This window comes from Canis lupus, chromosome 22 (genome assembly GCF_003254725.2).
Source record: "Canis lupus dingo isolate Sandy chromosome 22, ASM325472v2, whole genome shotgun sequence".
NCBI classification, from domain to species: domain Eukaryota; kingdom Metazoa; phylum Chordata; class Mammalia; order Carnivora; family Canidae; genus Canis; species Canis lupus.
Window position 1 is genome coordinate 4,935,557 of NC_064264.1, and position 20,969 is coordinate 4,956,525.

General features: G+C 43.2%; 1 protein-coding gene across 2 annotated transcripts in view; it reads left to right on the forward strand.

Moving 5' to 3' along the window:
- LCP1 (lymphocyte cytosolic protein 1) overlaps positions 1–20,969 on the forward strand; it is a 105,831-nt gene that overhangs the window by 30,965 nt on the left and 53,897 nt on the right. For both annotated transcript variants that reach the window (XM_025478281.3, XM_035704564.2), the window contains exon 2: positions 19,522–19,585. The gene's annotated coding sequence lies outside the window, so the exon portion shown is untranslated. The remainder of the gene's footprint in view (positions 1–19,521; positions 19,586–20,969) is intronic.

The following is a 20,969-nucleotide window of genomic DNA, read 5'->3' on the forward strand; positions in this document are numbered from 1 at the left end:
CGGGGTCCCTAGATCCATCTGGCAGGCACCTTTCTTCCAGGTGCCACATAGCACTCATCTGAAATACAAGGGACCAACACTGGGTAGAGTCATGGTCAAGCACAGGAAGTTGGTACCAGGTCACAGAGCCCTAATGAGAAATAGGATCAAGATCCTGTCTCCATTCATGAATTTCCATTCATGAGCAGTCATTGATCAATAACCGTTAGGTGTGGCTAAATAATTATTGAATATCTGGACGTTTCCCACATGGACCAGTCTTGGAGTAAAAATGCCTATAAATATATTTGACTTTTGAGTACTAGACTAATTTTATTTGCTATTTAATAATATCTAGGGACGTCTGGGTGGTTCAGTGGTTGAGCATCTGCCTTCGGCTCAGGTCTTGACCCTAGCTAGGGTCCTGGGATCGAGTCCCACTTCAGGCTCCCTGCATGGAGCCTGCTTCTCCCTCTGCCTGTGTCTCTGCCTCTCTCTCTCTGTGTCTCTCAGGAATAAATAAATAAAATCTTAAAAAAATAATATCTGTTAAGCTTGGTGTTAACACTGAGTTTGGTTTTTCCATAATCGAATGTAAAAAAAAAAAAGTTTGCTTTATGGATTTCGATCAGCTTTTCCTTCAACTTCCTTATTTTTAATTGAGGATTTTAATATCAAAGTAATTAATATTTATTGGAAAAAGTAATAGAAAAGTATAGAAAGTAAATGTCTTTTCTTTTTCTTTTTTTAAAGATCTATTTATTCATTCATGAGAGAGAGGCAGACACAGGCAGAGGGAGAAGCAAGCTCCTTGCAGGGAGCCCAATGCGGGATCCAGTCCTGGATCCCAGGATCTCACCCTGAGCTGAAGGCAGATGCTCAACTGCTGAGCCACTCAGGCATCCCAGTAAATGTCTTTCCTATCTTCTCCCCAAACCACTATATTTATCATATAATGCAATTACTATATAATTAATTAATATATAATATATAATAAATATTTACAAATTCACATATTAAATCATTTATAATATATAATTATATATAATTTTTAAGTAACGAGATTACATTGTCCATATTATTTGGTGACTTAGTTTTTTTCATTTATTTTATCTTAGACATCCTATGGGACCTTATTTATAGACCCACTTTATCTTTCCAATCCAGCCTTTGACCGTACAGGCTCAGAACCTTGCATTTTCAATTTGCCCGAGTATTTTTAAGAAATACTGAATTAGGGGTCTGAAACTAATACATGTGTGTTGTAGGAAAATCAATTATACATATAAACAAAAAACCCAAAAATTCCCTGCAATCCTTTTCATAAAGGCATAACAATTGTCAATATGTTGATATAACATATTTATTTTTTAAAAAATTATATACATACAAATATACATATGTACACATATATGTATTTTAATTTAAAAATAATGTTTCATTGCTACTTCATAACCTTATTGTTTCTTTCAAAAATATGAGAACTTTTTTCCATGTGACGTAAGCTTTTTATTTTATTTATTTTATGATCTTTCTAAAAGGTTTATTTATTTGAGACAAAGAGATCATGAGTCGGGCCTGGGGGAGGGCAGAGGGAGAGGGAGAGAAACAAACAGCCTCCCCAGTGAGTGTGCGGAGCCAGACACGGGGCTTGATCCCGAGACCCCGAGATCCTGACCTGAGCTGAGCTACCCAGGCACCCCTGGCATAAGCATTTTAAAGCTTTTTGATAAAATATCCCCTATTTGTCTTCTAGAAATCCTGGTTTAAGGTCCACCTGCTGTGCGTGTTTATTTCCCTCCATGGGAGCTAATTTGTCCTGAGAATTAATCACTTTTTAATCTTAGTTATTCTTACAGGTAGAAAATAACATCTTATTTTAATTTGTGTTTGATTATTAATGAGTTTAAACATCTTATTTCTCTGTTTATTACCAAGTATAATCTATTATAAATAACTTAACCTAGTCTCTTGCTTATTTTTACATTGTAGTGTTTATTGTTCCGTCCTAATGATTTTTAAGGGATTTTTGTATATTATGGACATCTACTATACCCAGTTTGCCTAACTTGGCTGTTTAAGATGAGAGGTCAAGTGGTTACATATTTGGGCCCTAAAGCCAAACAGACATGGTTTGAGTACAGGCCCCACCATTTACGAGCTGTATGAATTTTGGTCAAATTACTCGACCCTTTAAGCCTTAATAGCTACATCTGTAAAATTGGGACAGTATAGCACCTACCCCATAAAGAGCTGTGAAAATTAAACAAGAATGTCCTCGAAGTGCTTTAACACGGAGCCTGGAGTAAATGCTCAGGAAATGTCAACTTTTTATTTTTTTCTCAACAGCAATTCAGAACCTAATAGTATAAAGGAAATGTCACACCATGACCATTATTATTATAATTGTATGTAACAGGGACTTTGTTGCTAAATTACACTAAAATGGGACTTGTGCTCTTAAAAAAATACATCCATATACAGGTACCTTATATATCCATACGTATATGGTACGAACAGTCATAAAACACATATTTATACGTGTATTGTGTGCATGCCTACATAGGTGTATTATATGAACAGTCACAAAGTTATTTTATACGTGAGCACGTGTAGTTGAATTGGTTAGAAATCGATGCTAGGAATCCCAGTTTAGGTGGCTGCCAGTGCGGAGGTGGACAGCCTCCTACCCATCCCAAATAGAGATGTCAGATGAAATACGTAGCTGAGATGATGGACAGAAAGGGAAATCCTGGTGTTGGAAAGAAAAATAACTCACTGCAGGGAAGTCAGCTGAGGGTGAAGCCATGGTGGTTCCACAGAGGTATTCGATTTGGACATGGGCTTTCAGGGGCGAGGCATTGGGGTTGTACCGTCTACCTGGGAAGTGGGAGAGAGCTCTCTAGTCTGCAGCAGGCAGAGAACTGAAACAAAACACCCTGCATAATATTGAAACCAGAAAATCCACATCCTGGCCAGGAAAGTAGAAGGAGCAAGGGAGCTCGCTGGGCCCCCTTTCAGAAGAGCACTAATCTCTCTCATGGGGGCTCCACCCTCATGACCCAATCACCTCCCAAAGGCCCCATCTCCCAATATCATCACTCCGGGCTCTAGATTTGCACATACAGCTTATATTTCAGAAGACTGTTTTCAGGTACACTTGTCTGTAGGTCAAGAGGGACAGGATTTGATTTAAGCATTTTCCAGAGGAACACAGAAGGATTTCCACAAAAGACCGGGATAAATTAATCAGTGATTAAAATCGGGGCTGTTTTTCTCCTTTGAGATCATCAAGCATCCTCTTCTATAATTGATTGTCTTGGTCTACATTGAAAATCTGCTGAAGCAGTTAAGCTTTCTCTTCGATGATATTGGCAACGGTTTTAGGTTATACCTTAGCTAAGGTACTGACTCGATAGACCAAAATATTAAATCAGTTCTCCACCTACTCGGTACCTGCGCCGGTGGAGATGAGCAGGGTGGGAGAAAAGCCATGCAGAATGCTTGTATTTTGAGTTCACGACCACCTAATTATTCATTACAAAGGGGAATAAGACTGTAGCTTCACAGTGGAGGACCGTGGTGGACATCAGGTGCTCCGTGATATGATGCATCAAAAAGGACCTGTCGCTTATGAGGTATTACTGCCCAAAAATACAAATCTGGTTTATTTGTTTTTTTAAAAAAGATTTTAAAATTTATTTATTCATGAGAGACAGAGAGAGAGAGAGGCAGAGACACAGGCAGAGGGAGAAGCAGGCTCGATGCAGGGAGCCCAACGTGGGACTTGGTCCTGGGACTCCAGGATCACGCCCTGGGCTGAAGGCAGGCCCCAAACTGCTGAGCCACCCAGGGATCCCCAAAGGAATTCATACTTTAAAAAAAATTATTTTAATTTATTTATTGAGAGACACAGAGAGAGGCAGACACACAGGCAGAAGGAGGAGCAGGCCCCATGCAGGGAGCCCGATGTGGGACTCCAGGACCACAATCTGAGCCAAAGGCAGATGCTCAACCACTGAGTCCCCCAGGTGTCCCTAGACCTGATTTAAAGGGTGAGGAGACAGACAAGCCCAAACAAGGGATGGGACATTCTATGACTAACTTTTTCCAAAGTGTTGAGGTGTTGAAAGACAGAGGAAGTATCCCGGGTTCAGGAGATGAAGGGGACATCACACCTAAATGGAATATGGGATCGTGGATGGGTTCTTAGTCCGGAAAAAGAACATTAATAGGACAATATGCTAAATTTGAAAAATGTCTGTAGTTTAGTTAATAGTGGTGGATCAATGCTAACTTCCTGTTGTTGCCACTTGTACTGTGGTTGTATTAGATGTTAACATCCAGGATCCTGAGATCATGACCTGAGCTGAAGGCAGCTCATGATCAACTGACCCACCAGGCACAGTTTTTCCCTCTCTCTCTGGTAGGAAATTCCAGAATCATAGAAACTTACTGTTATTTCTCCCATTTTAAAAATGACACATGAGGGGCACCTGGGTGGCCCAGTCGGTTAAGTGTCTGACTCTTGGTTTTGGTTCAGGTCATGAGTTCAGGGTCCTGAGATCCAGCCCCATGTCAGGGTCCATGCTCAGCGCAGAGGCTGCTTGTCCCTCTCCCTCTGTGCTCTCTCGCTCTCTCGCTCTCATAAATAAATAAAATCTTTAAAAAAGATTTTTTTTTTGAGCCAGCTCCCTTGAGCCAGCTTCCACTACATTTCTTTTCTTCCTTTGTAATAAATCTCTTGAAATTTATCGTCGCCGTCTCCAGTTTCTTCCCTCCCATTCTTTTGAGGAAGGAGTCCAGCGGGACTTTGGCCCCACCTCTGCCCCAAACTGTCCTTACGTGGTTACTGATGGCCTCTGTGCTTCAGTGGTCAGTTCTCTACCCTTATCTTAGGACTAGCAGCAGCGTTTCAGGGACTGATCCCTCTTCCCAGCTTGCGATCTCTTGACTAGGCCTCTAGGTCATCCCAGGCACCTGCTTTATTTCCTATCCCTCTGAGAGTTCCTTCTTAGTACAACCTGCTGGACCCTCTTCATTTGCCTACCCAGGTATGTTGGAGTGCCTCAAAGCTCAGAGCTTGGATCTCTTCTCTCCTTTCTCCGTATTGGTTCTCTGGGTGGTCTCATCCAATCGCACGGCTTTAAAAACCATCCGCATGCTGCTGACCTCAAACCTAACCCTACAGCGTGGGCCTCCAGACACGGCAGGCCACTGACCCCCTGAAATCTCCTAACTGGGTCCCTAACAGGGCTAAAACGGAGCTCGTACAATTCACCTTCCACCCTCCACCCACCCCAGGCTGCTCCTGTCCAGTCTTTCCACACTGGTTAATGCAGACTTCCCATGGCTCAGGCTATTGACTCTTCACTTTTTCATGTGCCGCAAAGAATCTGTCAGCAAATACTGTCAAAACACACCCAGAATCAGATGACTTCTTGTCATCTCCACTGCTAAGACCTTAGTCCAAGCCACCCTGTCTCTCAGAGATTATTGCAACAGCCTCCCCCTGGTCTTACTGCCCCCAGCTTTCTCTCCTTTGGTTTAATCAGGAGATTTCCTCCCCTGCAGTGATTTCTTAGACCACTTAGGATAGGAGTCGACCCCCCATGAGATCAGGCCCTTCTGACCTCATCTGCTGCTACTTTACCTCTCCATCTCTGTCTCATCACATTGGCCTTGCAAACGGCAGGTGCACCTTCCCCTCAGGACCTTTGCCCTTGTTCCTTCTGCCTTGAATCTTAGCCCAGAATCTGTAGGGCTTACTCTGCTTCCACTCCTCACCCTCAGCACCCACTTCTTTCATGTTTCAACTCAAATGTCCCTTTCTCAGTAAGACGTTGCCCGATGGCCTGATTGAGAATTTCAAGCCCATATCGCCCTTCTCTGCCTAAAGGACTCACACATACTATGCACACACACACTTCTGTTCCCCCTCCGTGGTTTCATTTTTTTTCTTCCTAAGACTTATCACTTTCTAATATATTGTACACTTTGTTATCTTGTATATTGTCTGCATCTCCTGGGTAGGATGTGCTCTACAACAGGTCAGGAACTTTTGTCTGATTCATGCACGACTGTATCTCGCATGCCTCTGATTATACCTGACACATGGTAAGTGCTCAATAAGTATTTGTTGAAGAATGAATGGATGGATGCATGAAGCATGAACCTGCACTAGAACTTCAGATTTTAGTGCAATAATAGGCTTTGAACCAATGGAATGGTCCTGGGCCTTGCAACAACTTTTGGCAGCAATTTTCCAGGGTATATTAATTACTCAGATTCCCAGGCTTCTTCAGATTAATGTTAGGCATCCAGTATTTACCACATCAAAGATTGTCCCCTTGTCTCCAGCTGATTACAATGCCAACAGCGATGCTAAGGTAGGTCACGTTCATGTCAACACCTTGCATGATTCATTACCAACCTTTCAGTATCATTTTTACTGTCAAGCCATTTATCCCGTATGTACAGTAATAGTCATTATTTTCTCACCACTATTAGGTCTTTTTTTTTTCTTTTACTATTAGGTCTTTTAATTGTCTCTCTTTTCACTTCCATTATCACCGTGTGCCTCCCCATCAGGTTGTTTCAACATTCTTGAGTCCTTTGCGCTGGTTATATAATGTTTATTAAGGTTAATACTGTTTGTTTATCAATCTGCCATGGATTCCATATTTCTGTACAAACACACCAAACCTGCCTTAGACCAGAGATTATAAGTTAGTGACAATTTTTTAATTCATTGACAATATTTTTATTTTTAAAGATTTTATTTATTTATTCATGAGAGACACAGAGAGAGAGAGAGAGGCAGAGACACAGGCAGAAGGAGAAGCAGGCTCCATGCCGGGAGCCTGATGTGGGACTCAATCCTGGGTCTCCAGGATCATGCTCTGAGCCTAAGGCAGATGCTCAACCACTGAGCCATCCAGGTGTCCTGACAATATTTTTTAAATCAGATGATTTCACATAAAAATCCAGATTTCTGGTTTTTCTTGAGCCATCCAGTTGGCATTCCTTCTGCTACTACCTATGGACAAGACTTCTATTTTCTAGCATGTGTCCATATCTGCTACTCATACTCAGCCCATGTCACGCAGGTTAGTTACCCACCTGGTCCCCGTAGGTGTTTGAGATTGACTCAAACCACAGGCATGGAAATGACTTAGACATGAAAACAACCCTGTGTGCCCATTACTGCCACCTACGAGGGTGGGCAGAGTTGACATCCTTATTCTCAAGCTTTGTTTTCCTGAATATATTCATTAGCTTCAGTAAATCTACTACCAACAGCAATTTTGGAGAGTTCACCCTTCACTCATTCTGGGGCTTGTTTGTTTGTTTTTTTTTAACTATTATTCTTAATTTAAAAATATATTTTTTGTTTATCTTTCATTTATGCTTCATTTCTCTTGAGTTAAACAGGAAAGGAAAAGGGGAGAGGAGATGAGATAACGAAGGATCCTTCTCCTTCCCATGTTCTCATTCTTCTGATTGGAGTTTGTCAGAGACTAAGCGGCCTTTGAAGGCCGAACCCCTCACAGTGTAGACAGCTGATACAGCCCACTGGAGAGGTAGCCGGAACCACCCAATTACTCAGGTTAAAACGTGGGACCACTTGAGCACATATCTGTCACATTTTCTGGCTACTATATAATTCATCTAAAAGAAGACCTCCGTCTGCTGGTTAGCAAGTGCTCAGCCTACATCTGTAAAAAGTTCGTAGCCAAAGGACAATAAGAAAAGCAAGTTAATTAAATGTCACTGAGGTTCAATCCTGTTTACCTTGGATAGGAAGCAAGAAAGGCAGGATGCAAATTGTCAGGAGTTAGGCTATGAACTCAATAGGAACTGAGAATGGTCTGTTTTATCCACCGCTGTATTCTCAACGTCTTCCAAAAAGCAGGATGAAAGAGGAAAATAGTGGATTAATTTGGACATTGTGATTGTTGCAGGCAGAAACAAGTTTTGAGATTTTTTGGGGGGGGCACTTCCAGGGTCTCACCGATGGAAGCAGATCTTACACATTGTTGTAAATGGAAATGTACTATTCATATCTCTGTTTGGTCCAAGAGACTTCATTTTGAGCCATTTCCTTTCCCTGAATAGGATTCTTCTCAAAATGGTTGGAACCTAAAGTGCATATGCCTTCTCCTTTATTGATACTTAACCTTTACTGGGACAGAAAAACAAGAATAAAATATGGTCCTTTATTATCTAATATGGCCTAAAATAATCTGAAATCTAATATCATTTAAGTATATTCCATTACATGCTGAAAAATTGATCAAATTGGCCTTTCTTCTTTCTTTCCCCTCGTGATGTTAGAGGTCAGTCCTTGAACTGCTCGTTTGCTTCTAACTACTTCCTCCTGGAGAGTTGACCGTGACTCATAGTTTTAATGATCTCTGATGAAGCTCAGATCTGTCTTTGGCCTTGACCTCGCCCCACAGCTCCATCACATAGCTTGCCTTTTGCACTGGTGCGCTCTCCTGAGCATTTGCAGTGTTGCCTGTATGTCATTGTGATCCTGTGGATTTGCTCCTTGTCTTCCTAAAATTCTGCCTAGAACATCCCTCTTCCCTGAATTCCTTAGCTGCTTGACCCCAAAGTCATCCTTGACTCATTTTTCCCGTTCATCCTCTGCACATAGGCTCAGAAACAGTCTTGTGTGTGTCTCTTGCGTCTGCCAGGCTGGCAGCTGTTGCCTCAAACCTTCCTGGTAGCCATGGCCTCCTAAGCCTTCTCCTTCTTTCTGGTCGCTGCCCGCCCCATTCCATTTGTCTGCCACCAGACTACTCTGATAGAGCCTATTCCATGGTCTTACTGTCTACTGCATACGTTTCCTGTGATTCTCTGTACCTTTGTTTTGTGTCTTATGCACAATAAACTCTTCCTACAACATAGTAAATACTTGCTTCATAAAGGGGTGACTGAAATAAGGAAACTGTGTCATATGAATTCACCGAAGAGACGCTGGCTGTGTTTTGGCCGACTATGCAGAGAATTAGCAGCTGATTCATATTTCTATTTAAGGAATGAAGAACTTGACCAGAAAGATTTTCATATTGCAGCTGCAGAGACACAGTAAAAACAAAAACTTTTCCTGTGGGCCTCAGTTTCCTTACCTTAAAATGGAATAAATACCCACTTACATCAAGGGGTGGCTGGAAGTGTTACATGCGATGTGTTAAGGCCCTCAGCATAGGGCACGGGTAGGTGCCAAAGAAATCCCAGGTGAATTGTCATCCAAAAAGATTGATTGAATCAATGGATGAAACTGACTTGACATATTTAGGTATTTTATATAGATCACAACTTGTAAATTCAGATTCCACTAGAATTTGGCACTAGCTAGGACCATCGTGTTAGCTGTGTTAGTCTATTTACTCGTTTACTCTTCAGAGTAGCCCTGTGACATGACATAGGTGGTATTGTCTCCAGTTTACACGTAAGTTCAGCCGAGTAAAGGGGAAATGCCTGGCTCAAGGTCGGTGACATACTCGGGGATCAGGGTTTGTCTCTAAAATTTTGAGTTTCAGGTGTTTTGCTTTTCCTGTGCACCGTGCTCCTCAAATATTTTTCTTATTACCTTTTTCATTTTTGTTTATTTTTGCATTGTTCAAAGGCTCATGACTTCCCAGTCTAATACTTGACTCACACACTCTTTTTCTGTTATTATTTTTATATGCTTATTTTAAAAACTTTGTATATGTGTTCTTGGGGGCTTGGAAGCAGGTCAAACACGATCTCAGCAGCAGCAGCAGATCTGTTTACAAAAGCAGCAGCAGATCTGTTTACAAAAGGAAATATTGCCTTTCCAGCAGGAAGCTGAAGGTAAGTGGTATACATTCATTTTAGCCTGCATTTCCTTTAATGACTCTGTTAATGCCAGTGAATATCTAGGGAGTTGTTACAAACTAATGTTATGCAAATTCTCTACTTTTGAAGTGGTCATAGCTTGCACTATTTGCTAGATTCAACTTTTTAATACTTAAAAATATTGCAGGGATAACATTTTTATGCACTTGATATTTTATGAAAATAAAATTTGCAACTAGGAACAGCCCTCTTCCTTTTATACTCTACCTGGCAGTGATAGCCATAATTAGCTTTCGTTGCGCTGTGATCAGGAAGGGGTAGTAAACTCAACATTAAACAGATGTAAAATCAGCTTTTTTATGGCAGCTGTATATGTAAATTCTCCGGAAGACCCCTCATGCTTCGTGAATTTTAGATACATACTTGAAATTTCTAATTACTTTTGTAATTAGAAAGGCTTAACTTTTAAATCCCACATTGTTTATGGAATCAATTTGCCTTCTCAACTAATCAAATATTTATTGAATTTGTACTATTAGCAATGAATTGCATGAAGTGCTAGGAGAGGGTGCAGTTCCTATACCCCAAAAGCTGACATTTCAGTTGGGTGCAGGCGCATCACATTCCCACACTGTTTGCATATGCTAGTCCATCTGTCTGTAATGTCCTTCATTGCACTTTCCTCTGCTTTGCCTGGCCAGCCTCTACACATTTTTGGAGACTCAGCTGTACATCTACTAAGAGGCCTTCCTGCCTGCAGCCCCACCTCCACATCACTGGTACCCTGGGGCATCTCTCACACAGTGTTTATTGCACGGCATTATAATTGTTAGGATGTTTAGTAACCATCCAGATTGTGAAATCCTCGAGTGTATGAGAGGACTCTTCTGGTTTTGTTTTCCAAGGGCCTGGCACATAGTATGGTTCTAGTAATAGCCTGATGAATGAATAAAAATGCTACAAACACATACAGACATGTAGACATAGAGATTAGTGGACAAAGAAAGGTAGCATGCAATAAATGTCAAGAATGACTTACAGACCATACTATAGGTGTCAGAAGAAGAATGAAAAATAAACTGGTTGTCAAGGAAGGATCCCTGAGCAGGGCCTGCCTTGTGGACATGTGACCCATGCCACACAGGGCTTTCTGCTCTGAAGGGCTCCATACTTGGCTCTTGGTTCTCTTGTCAGCATCTAAAAGTTCTTAATCATTTTTGAACATGGAGCCCCACGTTTTCATTTTTCCCTAGGGCCCACAAATTACGTAGCCAGTCTTGTTCTTGGTTCTCAGAGAATGATTCCAATTTATAAAATGGGGAGCGGACGAGCAGGCAGGGAGAGAGCTCATATCTGATAGACATTTGAGATATGTGCCAGGCTTGTCCCACGGTTAACAGACCAGCTCAAGAGCACCAGAGGGCATATGCTGTTAGTATGAAGCTAGAAAAATGGACTGAGGCAGCATTTGCACGTTATCCTAGAAGTGATGAGTAATCTCAGGTGATTAATGAGCAGGAGAATGAGAGGAGGAATGTGTAGCTTGATGAAGAGGAGTATGGTGGGGATGTGCAGGATGTATTAAGGAGCACTGAGAAGGTGCTTGGATAGCTCAGTCGGTTAAGCATCAGACTCTTGGTTTCAGCTCAGTTCATGATCTCAGGGTCATGAGATGCGGTTGCACCTTGGGCTCTGCACTCAGCAAAGAGTCTGCTTAAGATTCCCTCTCTCCCTCTGCCTCTCTCTCCCATTCTCATGCACTCTCTCTCTTAAAAAAAAAAAAAAAAAAGGAGCAGTGAGGTAGGAAGTAGTGAATCAGGAAGCTGACCCAAAGTGCAGGGGTATGGTAGTAAGGGTTTAAATAAGGTGGTAGAGGCCCAGAAAGCAGAAAATTGGGAAAGACTATCAGAGAAAAATAGATGCAACCTTGGCCACATGTAAGAAGAAGGGAAAAAGTCAGAGTCAAAAAGGGCTCTGGACTCTCCTGGGTCAGTGATGCACTCCTGGCTGACCTAAGGAAGTGAAGGATGGGGTGCCCAGCAGCTTATTTGTCAGAGGAAGAATGAGTTCAGTTTTAGATGTTTCAGTGCTACCGGGATTTCAATATAGAGTTGCTCATTTTGCAATTATGTATTAATAATTATTCCTGGAGAAGAGAGTTTGAAAAAGGAAAGGAGGGCTAACAGCATCAAATGTTGCCTATTTAGGACATTAACACTAAGTAAAATCTGTTAGATCACAGTTTTATTAATTTATTTTTATTTTATTATTTTATGTTTTTTTTTTATTTTATGTTTTTAATTTAAATTCAATTTGCCAACACGTAGTGTAACACCCAGTGCTCATCCCATCACGTGCCCTCCTTAGTGCCTGTCACTCAGTCACTCCATCCCCCCATCCTCCTCCCTTTCTGCAGCCCTTTGTTTATTTCCCAGAGTTAGGAGTCTCTTATGGCTTGTCTTCCTCTCTAATTGTTCCCCACTCAGTTTCCCCAATTTTAGAACAGGGATGAGATGAGCAGCCCAGTAAAGACAGTGTGGGAGTTAAGAAATGGGGTCATCCTTGACTGTATTTTTCTCCTCTATTCAATCTCTTTCTTCCTCTGAATTCAATCAGCTCCCTTTTGTCCTTTCTGCTTACCAGGTTACCAGGCATCCCTGGAATCTGCCCACCTCTCTTTGTCCCACTACTGCTTATCCTCACGTTTCAGGGAGCTGAAGGCCAAGGCCTCTGGAGTGGTCTGATCTTTATCCTTTCTACCCCTGCTCCTTCTCATTGGAGGTGAGGAGTTTTCCTAAAATATCGGTCTGATTACGTCCCTTTCTGTTAGGACACTGTGATGGATTGTGTCCTCCCAAAAAGATATGGAAGTCCTAAATCCCGGTGCTTGTGAATGTGACCTTATTTAGATATTGGGTATTTGTGGATGATGACACTAAGATGAGATCAGAAGGGTGAGTCCTAATCCAATATGACTGTCTCCTTATAAAAAGGGGAAATTTGATACCACAAAGATCTGGGTGATGCCTTTGTGAGAAAAGATTGCCAGTAAACCACCCGAAAGTAGGAGAGACATGGGACAGATGTCCCTCACAGCCCTCAGGAGGAACCAACTGTACTGGCACCTTGATTTCAGACTTTTAGAACCATGAGACAATAAATATCTATTATATAAACCACCCAGCTCATGGTTTGTACTCTGTTATAGCTGCCCTAGGAAACTAGTACAGGTTTTGTTTGTTTTTTGTTTTGTTTTTTTTTTTCTTAGTACAGGTTTTAAAATAACTCCCCATTGCTTTCAGAGTTGAAGACCAAACTTCCTAACACGGCTTAAAAGACCTACCATGATCTGGTCTCTGCTGGATTCTCCAGGCTTTTCTCTTTCTTCGCTCCCAGCCCTGATTCCTTATCTTCTTGTGCTCTTGCAGGAGTACTTTGGTACCACTCAGGATCTAGATGGACCTTGCTTTCTCTCACCTGTGGTCTTTAGCACATGCCATTCCCTTGTGGTCAAAGTACATTTCTGCCTTTTCTTTCCATTTCCTCCTACCAGTCAGCTGAGTCCTCTTCATTTTATTCAATGAACATTTTTGAAATGTCAGAGTGTTTAAAAGCTAATAGAACAGGCACAGCCCTTGGCCTCATGGGCTTCCCAGCCTAGTGGGAGAGCCCATATCGAATGAGGTAATAGTCGACAAGAGATGTGGGCAGAATGTTGGAGGCCATCAAACAGATGGATTCTGGAAAGCACTTTAGCACACACAACAGAGCTGGACCCTCAAGCCTGTAATGGGAGACGCCAACAAGAAGCAATTCAAACCATACTGTGGATTCAGCAAAGCACAGAATTGTGAAGTATCACATACCTTTGAAGGTCATTGTGCAAGATGGAGCTGGAAACCAGGAGGACTGGGAGAAAGCTTATACAAGGAGCAGTAAGACAGGCCTCACCTCATCCTACCCCTTACCTTGCTATCCAGAAAAAAAAAAAGGAAAATTCAAAGAAAAAGAGCCTTTGGCTATTAAAAAGAAGAAAGGAGGTAGAGGAGGAGGTGGAGAGGAAGGCGAAGAAGAAATAAAATGTTCAATGGAAATTTGAAGAAAATTTGAAATACCTCCCTGACAGTAGACTAGAAAGGCCAAGAGATCGAAAATCGAAGGACAAAAGATAAAAATAAGAGCTGAGGTAGCCTAATGTCCAAATAAATCTAATCTCAAGGGAAGAGAACACAGAAAGCAGAGGAAAGGAAATGAGGGAGAGAGAGAACTTCCCAGAACTGGAATATTTGAATTTCTGCATTAAGCAATCGCAGAGTCTGAAGTGCACAGTGGATGAAAACATCCCTAGTCTAAGGCATATCATAAAACTTCAGAAATGTCAGGCATTAAAAAAAAAAATCTTAAGTATTTTCAGAAAGGAAAAAAAAGGGCACACAAGGGGCCTTAAGTGTGGATGGTATCAGACATTGGTACAATTCCTTCAGAATTTTGAGAGAGAGAATGATTTCCAGGGTGGACTTTCAAGAAAAAGGCTAGATTGTACATGTTTTCAGATGTAAAACATCTCAAGAAATTTATGTCCCACGCAGTCTTTCTCAGGAATGTCCTTAGAGGAGGATGTCCTTATTAAAATAAGGAAGTAGATCAAGAAGATGGAAGGTGTGTGGTATAGAAACAGGAGATCCGACCCAGAGCTAGAAGAAGGGGATTCCCAGTATGATGACAGAGGGAAGCTTCTCAATGGCAGCTGGGCAGAAAGAACCTTAGAAGGCACCTCTCCAAGAAGGATCAAAAGAGAAACAAATTCATCTTCGGATTTTTCAAATTTTATCTTAGCTCTGTTGGAGAGTTTGGTAGGAGTTAGTGATATTTAAATAGAAACCTAGCAAATGAAGAAAAAGATACAAAAGGGAAATATAAACATTGTGCTCCACGCAACTCAGCTATGAATATTTATGTAGTCATTATGAAAACAGAATGATGATTTCACAAAAGTGTTATAATCTGTTTTACAGGATGATGGGAGAGCTAGTGTGTACACCCTGGGGGAGTGGGGGGCAAATCTTCATCTCCCAAGTAAGACACACACACACACACACACACACACACACACACACACACAATCAGAGTCTGAACAATCCAGACACAGCATAAGCATAGCATCTTAGAAATCTGGAGTAGCAGAAGGAATAGCTCAAACTGTTGAAAATAATTGTTTTGGGGGAATAGGAATTGGTGGTAAAGAAGATGTATGACAGGAGACTGGTGTTTCCTCATAAGCCCTGAGGTGACATTTGACTTCTAAAGCCATGTATGGTTGGCCCTTGAGCAACATGGGTTTGAACCGCATGGGTCTACTTACATAGAGATTTTTAAAAATAGAGTACAGTACTGTAACCATGTTTTCTCAGTCTTAGGATTTTCTTAATAACATTCTCTTTTCTCTAGCTTACTTTATTGTAAGAATACAGTATACAATACATATACCACATAATGAGCTGTTTATGTTATCAGGAAGGCTTACTAATTAAGTAGGCTATTAGCCGTTACTTTTTGGGTAAATCAAAAGTTATACATGGATCTTCAACAGTGTGAGAGGTCAGTGCTCCTGACCCCAGGGTGTTCAAGTATTGCTTTGATTAAAATATTAAAGAAAGCATATGTCTACACAAAAACCTGTATGCAGATGTTCAAGGCAACATTATTCTTATATATCAAAAAAGTGGAAACAACCCTCGAATGTCTGTCAACTAATGAGTAGATAAAGAAAATCTGGTATTTCCATAGGCTGGAATATTCTTTTTCTATAGAAAGGAATAAGTACTGATACATGTTATAACATAGATGAGCCCTGACAAGATTCTGCTAAGTAGAAGATAGGCACTAAAGACCACATCATATGATTCTATTTATATGAAATGTTCAAAACAGGCAAATCTAGAGACAAAAAAATAAGTGGCTGGGGGTTTGAGAAGTGAGGATAAATGGGGAATAACTGCTGATGGGTCCATGTAGGGTTTCTTCCTGGGGTGATGAAAATGTTCTAGAATTGTATAGTATGATGGTTGCCCAACCCTGTTAGTATACTAAAACCCACAATTTCAATTATAAAAGGTGCATTTTATCATTGGTCATATCTCAACAAAGCCATTATTTAACATTGAAGAGGGATTGAGTTACCAGGGGACAGAGTTGGAAGACAAAATCTTTGCCATATAACTTAGTACATCTTTTATATTTTAAGCCATGTTAAATATATTACTAATCATGAAATTAAAATCTTTAAAATTTAAATGAAGAATATCTAAAACATGATAAAAGAGAATAAAACAACCGACACTCATGTATACAACACTTTTTTTTTTAACTTTTTGTTTTTGCCCAACCTGAACATTTTGCTATGGATGTATTTGAATTCTCCTGTCCACCCTCCTCGATCTCATTGCCCCACTAACTTGCCGTAACTATGCTCTTCAATTGGCATTTATAATTCCTTAGACATATTTTTGTTATAAATACACACACACACATCTATAAATCACACTATAATAGTTGTTTAAAGTGCGTACAAATGTTCGTATTACCCTGCAACATTTGCCTCTCCTCCAAGCTTATATTTGTAAGATGTGTTCTTGCTTAGGCCATCTAGTTCACTCATTATAACTGCTAGATACTATACTGAACAACAATTTATATGTTCACTCGGCCGCCTTTGTTTTTTTGTTAATAAGCAGAGGGACAATAAAGATGTCACTCATTCCCTATCTGAGCACCCGCACTGCTCCAAGAGCCAAGCATATGGCTGGGAAGAAAACCAGCACACATCTGCCCAAAGTTGAGCTTACCATTTTAGAGAAGACGATAAACTTAATGTTAAAATATTGCATGCTAGGAGGTGTTAACTCTGCAGAAAAACAGAGCAGAGAAAGGATGAGCGGAGATGGCCGGGAGCAGCAGAGTTGTAAATAGTTGGGAAATGGTTGGTAAGTGTTGTAAATGGTTGGGACAGGACCAGTCCCATGTTTCTGTGAGAACCCTGCATAGGAAAGCACTCCGGATTCTCACCTTTTTCACAACAACAAACCTAGGTTTACGGGTCAGCCGGGATGCCTCCGCTTCGGAATGTGGGTCAGCTAGATTTGGCCTGGACTGTGGGTTGGGTTTGGATTGGCCTCAAGCATCTCCTCATTCCCCTTGGGCATGGGTGTGTTTTCTTCAGGGTAAATGTCAGACACACGGGAGGCCGGGTCAGATCACCTAAGCATAGTCAAGACCTCTGTTTGTGTCTGGTCCGATGACACTCCAGGGCTCTCGTCCAAGCAAGTTACATGAAATAAGCCTGGGTAGGTTTACCCTACTCACCCTAACCTACTCTAGTGGGAGGGCCCGAAAAGTCTCACAGCAGAGATGGCCGTGTAGAATTCCATAGCAAAGATGTAGTGAAGAATTGGAAACGATTAAAAAAAAAAAAAAAAAAGAAGGAAATACAAAAATAATACCTAATTCATAGGGCCATTGTGAAGAATAAATGAAATCATGTATGTGCAGAGTTTAGTCCAGAGACTGGTATAAATATTAAAAGACTAGTTAACATTTCTATGTCACTTATTATATGCCAGGCACTGTACCATGTTCTCCACATCTATCAGCTTATGCTAACCCTCAAAATTTATACAATTTATACAATTGTATAAATCAGATGCCATTCTTATTCCCATTTTCTAAATAAGGAAACTGAGGCCAGAGAAATGAAGTGCTTTGCCCAAAGTCACGTGACTAGTAGAGCTGTAGAGCTGGGGTTTGGCACCAGACCAGTAGTCCACCGCCTTTGCTCTTGACCACGCCACCCTGCTCTTTCTGTGTGCCTCCCGGACCACCAGTCTGGGTTAGTGCTGTGTGTTCCCACTGGCACTTTGCTTGTCACCTCAGGGTTCTGAGTACGTCTTGCCTCTTCGCTTGTCTGTGTCCTTGACTACAGAGGGCATTCTAGAAAGGCAGAGATTGTGCCCATCTAATTGAGTTTCATTCCCTACCCATCAAAAATGGGGGCAATGGGGGCACCTGGGTGGCTCAGTGGTTGAGCATCTGCCTTTGGTTCAGGTCATGACCCCAGGATCCCAGGATCTAGTCTCACGTCGGGCTCCCTGCATGGAGCCTGCTTCTCCCTCTGCCTGTGTCTCTGCCTCTCTCTCTGTGTCTCTCAGGAATAAATAAATAAAACCTTAAAAAAAAATATGGTGACAATGGACGAAAGTGGAGGTGTTTTTCCCTTGTCCCGATCCCACAGTGCACGAAGGAGAAGTGAAAGGAGTATAAGAGATTAAAGACACACGAAAAACATGCAGTCATTGATGGAGCAAGGTATTTCGGGAAATATAAGATAAAAGGATTAGGATTAAAAGGAACAATTGGCCTTGAGGAAACAGAACACCTCTGCCTTTAAAGATGGAACGAGGAAGAAAAAAAAGGGAGGGCTGCAGCCCGGGTGGCTCAGTGGTTTAGCATCTGCCTTCAGCCCAGGGCGTGATCCTGAAGACCTGGGATCGAGTCCCATGTCGGGCTCCCTGCCTTGTGTCTCTGCCTCTCTCTCTCTCTCTCTCTCTCTCTCTCTCTCTCTCTCTCTCTCTCTGTGTGTGTCTCTATGAATAAATAAGCAAAATCTTAAAAAAAAAAAAAAAGATGGAACGAGGAGGAAAGGGTGGATCTTGTGAGTGTGTAGGAGGCCGGATGACTTGGATCATCTCAGTAAATAAGGGCCGAGAAAGGATGCAGGGAGACTGAGGCAAGAGGGGAGTTTGGAACAAGCATCTAACTTTGGGGGTCTGTGAGCTCCCTAATGTAATACCATGAACCCAGAAAGACCATCGCACACAAAGTTAGGCATCTAACTTCGGAGGGCGGGAGCCCCCAGGCTGGTCATCCCTGCTCTCAGGAACTGATGAAATCGAATAAAGATATCAGAGGTAGCGTGGAGGCCAAGCAGCTTGGATTGTCTGTGTGGCTCTCCTCAGCAGCCTCCAGGGTCAGGAGAGGGCCGGCTGGTGTGGACGCGGCCTTCTGAGCAGCCTGGGTTGGGGGGATGGCAAAGCACAGGCCGGGGAAGGCAGTGGAGGCTGGTGGGGGGGGGGCGTGGGGGAGGTGCTCCCTGGGTGCCAGCCATCAGAGGTGCACGGTCTGTGGAGAACAGAATGTTAGTAGGGCCGAAAGTCAGCTTCCTGCCCACCCCCAGATGCCCAAGCAGCCCCAACCACCGGTATCTGGGTAGAGCCCCCCCAGAGCAGGGGTTGTACCTACAGAGAGGCCCCCCGAGGCAGCTAAGGAGCTTCAGACATGGGGAGCAGGCCACGATGTGGGCGAGGTGCCCGTGGGGGGCCGAGGAGAGGCCAGAGCTGCTCTGGGGCCCCCGCAGAAGAAGCCTCTTCCACCCGGGCGGCACAGTGGCACTATCCAGTGGCTTTGATCTTCTAGAAGCATCCAGAATCGCCCTCCTGACGGCTCGCCTTCGCCCACACGAGTTCCACCGTCCTCCCGCGTCAGCTCTGCTCACACCCGCCCCTGCCTCCGTGTCCCACAGGCCCTGTCACCCCCTCCTGGCAGGTGGCATCGGTCCACGCACGAGTTGGCCTGCCCCGGAGCAGGGGGTGTACCTACAGAGAGGCCCCGGGAGGCTGGTCGAGCCAGTGCTCAAGTGTGTCTTACTGTCCCTCGCAGGTCCTCGGATCCCCGACGGCCGGGCGCCCGGAGACCCGGGATGCTGGTCCTCTCCTCCTCCCAGGTAAACACAAGGAGCCCCTGTCCCCTTCGTGGTATGTTACTGCTGGGTCTGTGGGCCCGTCGTCAGGCCAACCGGGGTGCGAGCCCGACCGGGGAGCTCCCGTGTCACAGGTTCTCATCCTCACACCGTCAGGACACCAGTGGCGGGTGGTGACTGTTCCCACCAGTGTGCAAACCCCCCACATTCGGCTCCTCTGTGGTGTGACCGCCCCTGTCCCAGTGATGCCCGGGTGGGGTTTCTTTGGGGGGTCCCAAAAGAACTTAGGCGCCTCTGCAAACCCCTCTGCCTAGCTACTACTCTGGCTACGCAGTGGAGACAACAGGGTCTGACTCACCCTCTCCGTCTTCCGTGGGAGTCACAAGACGCCTGAGAGTCCTCTGGAGGTGAGCCACTTCTAGAAAGGACGGAATCTCCACCACCTCTGGCCCGTGACTCCATCCACCCTCTCCTCCAACATGACCTCTGTGTGGCTCTGCCCAAGGAGCCCCCAGACCCCCACTGGCCAATGACGTAGATACATCAGAAATATCTTGGTTTAACATTTGAGGTCAGAGGCAGGCACTTTCTAGGGCAGAAATCAAAGAAGCACAAGGGCAGCTCCCCAACCATGGCACCCGCCTCACTGGGGGTTCCGGGCCCTTGCCACTACAGAAGCAGATAGAATGATCCAGCGTTGTCAACGTAGCATCAGGTCGAAGTGCAGCCATAGGCCCTGGTTCCTCAATAGCTGGCGGCTGGAGCCACACATGGTTTGGGGACAATCTGGAGACTATGCTTAAAGTCTAGTTAACATTACTGACCCATCTTCACAGCCCCCGTGGGGCCACGAGCCCTTGAGCACTTCCTTTCAAAAATGGGAATTTGTTGTCAGGACAAGCATCCAGGGTCTAGACCAGAGCTTGTGCAGAGCTGGGGTTTGTTCCCTTTGCTTATTTTATTTTATTTTATTTTATTTTATTTTATTTTATTTTATTTTAATTATTTTATTTTATTATTATTTTATTTATTCATGAGAGACAGAGAGAGAGAGAGAGAGAGACAGGCAGAGGGAGACGCAGGCTCCATGCAGGAGGCCCAACGTGGGACCCCATCCCAGGACCCCGGGGTCACACCCTGAGCTGAAGGCAGATGCTCAACTGCTGAGCCCCCCAGGCGTCCCCCCTTCTCTGATTTTATAAAACGGGCACTCCAAAACCCCAATGTAGCCTGCATGAGGGCGGTTACTGCCCATTTACCGGTAGCCGCGGCCCGCGTGCTCCACCTGGGCTCGGTATAGGAAGCACCTGAATAATTGAAATCTCTAATTGGGTTAAAGAGATCCTTAGCACATAGACGTTCTATAAATAAAAGAATGAGTGAATAATATAGTGGCTTTCCTTTGTGT